Source organism: Lygodium microphyllum, unplaced genomic scaffold (assembly GCF_053477565.2).
Source record: "Lygodium microphyllum isolate KBCC unplaced genomic scaffold, Lygodium_microphyllum_v1.1.10 scaffold_216, whole genome shotgun sequence".
In the NCBI taxonomy this organism is placed as follows: Eukaryota; Viridiplantae; Streptophyta; class Polypodiopsida; order Schizaeales; family Lygodiaceae; genus Lygodium; species Lygodium microphyllum.
The window spans coordinates 11,792-18,116 of record NW_028229699.1 but is presented as its reverse complement, the minus strand read 5'-3'; the positions used below and the strand labels follow the sequence as shown (position 1 = coordinate 18,116).

At 41.0% G+C, this 6,325-nt stretch overlaps 1 pseudogene; it reads right to left on the bottom strand.

Moving 5' to 3' along the window:
• Positions 1-5,426: 5,426 nt before the first annotated feature.
• Positions 5,427-6,090, bottom strand: LOC148008292 (tryptophan synthase beta chain 2, chloroplastic pseudogene; annotated as a pseudogene).
• Between the last annotated feature and the right edge of the window lie 235 nt (positions 6,091-6,325).

The window sequence follows — 6,325 nt, the reverse complement described above, 5'->3', positions numbered from 1 at the left end:
CGTCATCTATCACCTTAGATTCCATCCTTTATTCCATAATGCATGGTTTCCCTAAGATAACTGGATAACTACATGAATCTTGCACAAAGAAGTCGTATTCATCTTGGACATCTCCAATAGTCATTGGAACAATTGGACATGCACCATAAAAATCCCTTGATGAGTTGTGTGTAGTCAACATACACTAGCAAGGATCCATATCCACTAGCCATGCACTATTCTCATACACACTACAAGCCATAACATTAATTTTGGACCCATGGTCCAAGAGAGAAATACATGGTATCTCTTCCTCCCCTATCTTTACAATAGTTTCAATTGTAGATCTTGCCCTAGTGCATAATATGAGAGTATTGGTTGTTAGGAAGAAAGTGAACATCCTCTTCCTCATGAACATACTAGTGCTCAACTCCCTTATGTATAGTATTGCCCACCATAACATTTTTCTCCATAACATCATTCTTTCCTCATATAGCCCATTTTTGATATCAACCTATTTTATGATAGAAAGGAAATCATCAGTAGATTCCAAGTGAACACCTTGTGAATCCATGTCTTCTTTAACTTTTAATAGTGCTTGAGTAGGTTTCTTACAAATGCATTTTCCACTTAATGATATCTATTATCTTTGTCATGGACTTCATGCTTAGCAATGCCAAGAACCTCATCCATTATGATTTTAACTCTATTTTCAAGACTTCATTCCTCAAGCACTTTCTTTATGTTGGTTTCTATCTCTATGTCAAGCGTAACCACAGTCCTCGATTCTCTTTGTCCCCTCATGCTTCTTCTCATGTGAGACATCTTCAATTACATTTTTGGACTAGCTTTTTTACTAGCCTTCTGTTGCTCCATCTTGCTTCGTGTCATGTGCCAAAGGATCTACAGTGGAAGGACCTACATCCTCATCCTTTCTCTTTTCCTTGACAATAGCATCCATATTTTGCACCTTAGTCAAATATGCATATGCAATAGATGAATCAATAGGAGCATCCCATGCACATTTATCCCATATGATCTAACTTGCACTTGTCGATTTAGCCCTTGTTGTCTTCTCCTTCTTTTCACAACCCAAGAAAATGACCATACTACAAATTTTTCATCAACATTATATGCATGTAAAGAACCATATGATTTCTCAAGTTCCAATCCATACATGGCAGCATCTATGACTACAAATGCATTTCTTGCTACCAACTCTTCCAACCACTTCTACATACCCCCTTTGCCAAAGTTTAGCTCAAGAGGCAACCCTTTTTCAATTGCATGAAAATTTCTATTGTAACGTTCGCAAAAAAAAAAAACATAATTCTATGAAAATTTTTTATTCCCCTCCCCAGCTGATTGATGTGCTGGAAGGGGAGGGGAATAGCAAGAGGTGGAAGCTCCTCGCTGGGAGCTTGCCGGAGTAGGAGGCCATGCCTCTTGCCACGTCGGGAGGGAGGATCCTTCTCCCCTCCCCTATTTAATTCAAGGGGGGGCTGCTGCCAGAGAAAAGGGAGAGGGTTAGGCTAAGGGTATAGTGCAAAGGGTTGCCATTGAATGAGAGGGGGAGGGAATCCTGAGACTGCCGTCAAGGGGTGCCGTCACCCAGTGCGCCAAGCTTGAGGGAGAGGTTGGACCTGAAAGGGAGGAGCAGCCTCCACCACAACCAGTACGGTAGCCCTCCATCATCATGGGCCCCGGATGTTGTCCCATGAGGAGTAGAGAGGAATAAGGTGGGAGAAGATAAAGAATAGAAGAGGGGTAAAGGAGGAAGAGTAGAGAGGAATAGGGTGGAAGAAGATAAAGTAGAGAAAGAAGAGTAGAGTGAAATAGGGTAGAAGAAGATAAAAGAGGTAAGAAAGAAGCAATAGAGGGAGGTAGAAGGGTAAAAAGGGAGGAAAAAAAAGAGGACTGAAGGAGGAGTAGGGAAGGAGAAGAAAAAGGTAGAGGAAGTGCAAGGGAAGAGAATAATTTCCTTCTATACTTTTACCCCAAGCCAAAGTTCTCCAAGGGTTCATGTGGTTGCAAAACCACACTCACCCACAAACTTTTTGCCAAGTATAGAACCTATAGGGCCTTCTTAGGCTTTGTAAATCTTTCCGTTTTCGAAGAATCTAAGAATCTAAAGGTCCTATCATTCCTTCTCATGATCAACCATTCAAACGGTACCTTGCCTCGAAAGAGAGTCGGTGGAAATGCGGAAGAAAGAGTAAAAGCTACCTTCACATTGAAACTGCGATGCCGCCTAAGAAAGTCCAAGGAGTAGCTGCGAGAGGGTCATCTCCCGGTATCCATATGGATATCTCACCCCAAAACCATGTTTTTTTTTCTTGGCTTTAAATCGGTTTTAAGTCAATCATGCAAAGAGAAATTGTTAGGGATAGGATATAATTGTCCGAGTTATTTATAATGAAGGAGTTTAGCTTATAAATGATAATGTATAGAACATAGTTTCCTTCGAATAGCATCATGCATTATAACGAATTACGAGCAAGATTATCTATTTACTATTGTAGTATATTTCAGTTAAATCTTGAGGGTATAGAAATTGTATCTTGCACCGTTAGTCCTATTCCTTTTTGCAACGAATCATTGTAAATGATTAAATTCATGAAAGGTTTCTTTCGTTGCTCAAATTATTAGGAAGTTATCATTGCTAATTGCACATCTTAGCAAAGGAAATGATTGTTATTTGGCATGAGTTCGTTTGCAAGGAAAAAGGAAGATTAAATTGAATTGTATCGACTGGAAAGTCAATTGTCACAAGGATAGCAAAACCGTGACAAGGCGATCAATCTTACCTTCAAAAAGATAACCAAACCAATCTAAACTTAGAAATACCATGCTGAAGAGAAAAATATGCCTTGGAAATGATTTAAAGACCAAAGAAATGTTTATACCTTAAGCACTTGACTACTTTCCTTATTGTAGGGTCAATAAAGTCGTAAAGATAAGGAACTAGGGTTTGTCCCTGAGGTTCTTAAAAAGAAACCCTAGGTTCGACATACGTTAGCTTAAAGAAACTTAAACATATTATTTCAACGCAGGACTTGCATAGCAAGTATGAAGTCATGTAGTCTTGTGACTGGTTCACAAGACGAAAGGGTAAATAACCTCAACAAGGATGGCAGATCCTTATGCAAGTTATCTTGCAAAAGGACGTATTCGTGAATATCTTTCTAAATAAGGAAAGTTATAAACCGGAAACTAAAGTATCTAATGAACTTTAGGGTTGACCAAGTTGGGTTAATAAGGTACGCCCTAACCCAAACTATAAAGGATCCCGCCAAGTTACAAGACACCTTGGGAACGAGTGCTGATACACTCAAAAGGGAAAGAATAATTCCTTAACAGTTTGCCAAACAACACGATCGATTTTAATGGAAATGTTTGTGCTTGCTGGAGATTTTTTTTTAGCGCTGTTTGAATTATGAATTACAAATTAAATGAATACCTATACATAGAACGAAGATGGACGGGGTCTTCAGGAATCTACTATATAGCCGCCCACCAGTTTGCTTATCTACAAACCAACCTAAAGAGGATCAGGTGGTTGGAAGACTTGAAGGTCGTGAAGCTGTTCGTTTTTGTGGAAGCTCACCTAAATTCAACTCTACATATACGAGGTTGGAGGGTTGAGATGAACTCATATGTATATGAGGAAGTAACCCGTGTAATCCCAGCCGACAGGATTAAAGTGTTGGGCCGCCATGAGAAGTATGGATTCCAACGGAAAGGGTATCCTCAACTTCCAATGAATTATCGATTCCTAAAGATCCATGACCCAAAACCCTACTATTACACAGTTCCAGTAGACAAAAGCAATACAACGTTGTTCTCCCCAAACTGAATGTAACGATTGGCTTATCATTACATGAAAAGTTGTCAGAGGGTTTGTGAAAGCAAAGTCGCGTCTTCAGAAGACCTTGATATATGTCAAGCTGGAAGATCAATCAAATGAATAATCCAATGTCAGAGATTAAACTCATCATCAAACTAGTTCTAGCATTCAACTCTGAGTCATATGTTTTTAATAGCCATACAATAATTCCAGAACTCAATCAATAAATTTTGATTAGGCTTCAGCATGTCATACATGTAGATAAGTGATATTTGTGTAAGGAACGGCTTTCCAAGGGAGCTTGCAACACTTGTATTTGTTTGAAGTATATTCAACACTAGAGGAAAAGGCAAGCTAAAGTACCCTGTTCTGTAATTTTTCCTTTCAGACAGAATTCAGTTTATGTTCCAGGATAATAAGAAGGGGAAAGAGATTGGATACAAAGCTTAGCTGTTATTAAGAAAACTTCCCACGAGGTTATTATTTCACAAGTCTAGTTTGAGGAGGTTTGGGAGATTCTCAAAAGATGAGGGGATGATTCCCTGCAAGTTATTGACATGTAGATCCCATGATCTGAAATTCACTCTGTAGATGATGATATTTGCTCCTAATGAAGGCAAATTTTTGCTGATGTTGCAGAGCCTGATGAGTGCCAACAAAACCCCCTCAAGGCAATCGCAACCAGTCCAAAAGGTAGAAAGAAAGAAGACCATGGGTGCAATGGCATCTCCCTGTAACGAGCCACCTGTTAACAACAGCAACACATGAAAACTAATCTGCTATGGCAATCACTCTACCCTGCTCCATAACTCGTGAAGCAACCATGGCAGATGATCACGATTTGGAAAATCCTAAAACTTTGCGAACAGGCGAAGGAGGGGCTGCATGCGCTGTTGACGCGTAGCCAGAGTCTACAATTGCATCACGTTGCATCACCACGAGCATACTTTCTTCCCCGTGGTTAGCAGGGAAGGAAGTGAAGCCATGACAGACCGCCATGTCAAACCATGGTGACTTCTTGCCTTGAAAGTCCCTCGTGTGTGAGGGTTATGAACAGAGTACAATGTCGTTGTCGAGAGAGAGAGAGCGGGGTGTTCCTGTAAATAGGAAGCTTCGGTTCAGCCTTAGCATTGAGAATTGTCTATCTCCCGTCTCTCAGAATTCTCCATCTCTTTTCACGCCAGTTTTTGTTTTTCTTTTTTACTCTCTTCTCTTCGTTCCTTCCTTCCAATTGACGACTTCTTCTTCCGTTTTTCCCTAGAGCAGGTGACGATTCCTCCTTTCTTCCTTGAAGATAAGCATTATGAATTGAGGTACTGAAACCTCGTTGGGCCAACGAAAGCAGAATTGCTAACGAACAAGGAAGCAGAAAACAAATGTCTGTGTGTGTGTATCACGTTTTCCTGTCTGTCACGCACTCTCGTCACAAATTAGCTTTTCTTCCCCAGTGGAGCAGCAGAGTCCAGGATTTCCCAAAATTTTCTCATTGATGAAGCCTCATCAACAGTCGTCAGACTTTTCCTCTCCCAGATTAGCCTCGCCTTCCTTCCTTTTCGTCCCACACGCTTGCTTTTCCCTCCCTCCTTAGCTTTTGAATCCGCTAATTAGCGACTCTCCTTCCATGTTTTTTTTTCCCTTCCGTTCCTCCCCACTTATCTAGAGCATGTCGTCGAGTCTCTTTGCCAATAATTGCGTGAAAATCTCTCACTAGCATTGGATAAGGGTGAGGTCTAGCTATGGACCCTAAAATATAGTGTGTGGTCTCTACATTTATAACCCAGTCTCTTATTGCTTTTGATGTCTCATCTTTCAACGTACCTATACCAGACTGGACAGCACGTACCTCAGCTCCAAGGAGTCTCATTCTGAATACATTAAGAGCCTGTCGTTCCATATCTTTGGCGCCCATGTAAACAACACATTGTAACCCAAAGCGAGCACACACTGTAGCAGTGGCAACTCCATGCTGCCCTGCACCAGTTTCTGCTATGATACGGTTTTTACCAATCTGCTTAGCCAGCAAAGTTTGCCCAATGGCATTGTTGATCTTGTGAGCACCTGTATGATTCAAATCCTCTCTTTTGAGATAAATAAGAGGCCCCCCCGTCTTGACCTTGCTTATAATGTTCTATCAATCTCTCTGCAAAATAAATTGGTGATTCTCACCCAACGTAATCCTTTAGGATTCCTGCAAGCTCTTCCTGGAAGGCAGAATCTGCCGAGAGATAAGTGAATGCGGCCTCCAGCTGTGCTCCATGCTCCATGCTTCTCATAGCACGTTTCAATGCTTGGCCTCCTTCTTCCCAACTCCTGGATGTGGAGGTTTGGTATCATTAGGTATTTTTGATGTAGCTGGAGAAGGAGAAGACAAAGTCCTGAACGAATATGTGTAACATGTTTACCAGCATCAGTTGTGCTTTCCACTTGACCTTGCTCAACATAGGCTGAAAGCATCTCATCATGTTCACCACTATGCCTCCAACTCCTCCCCACTATACT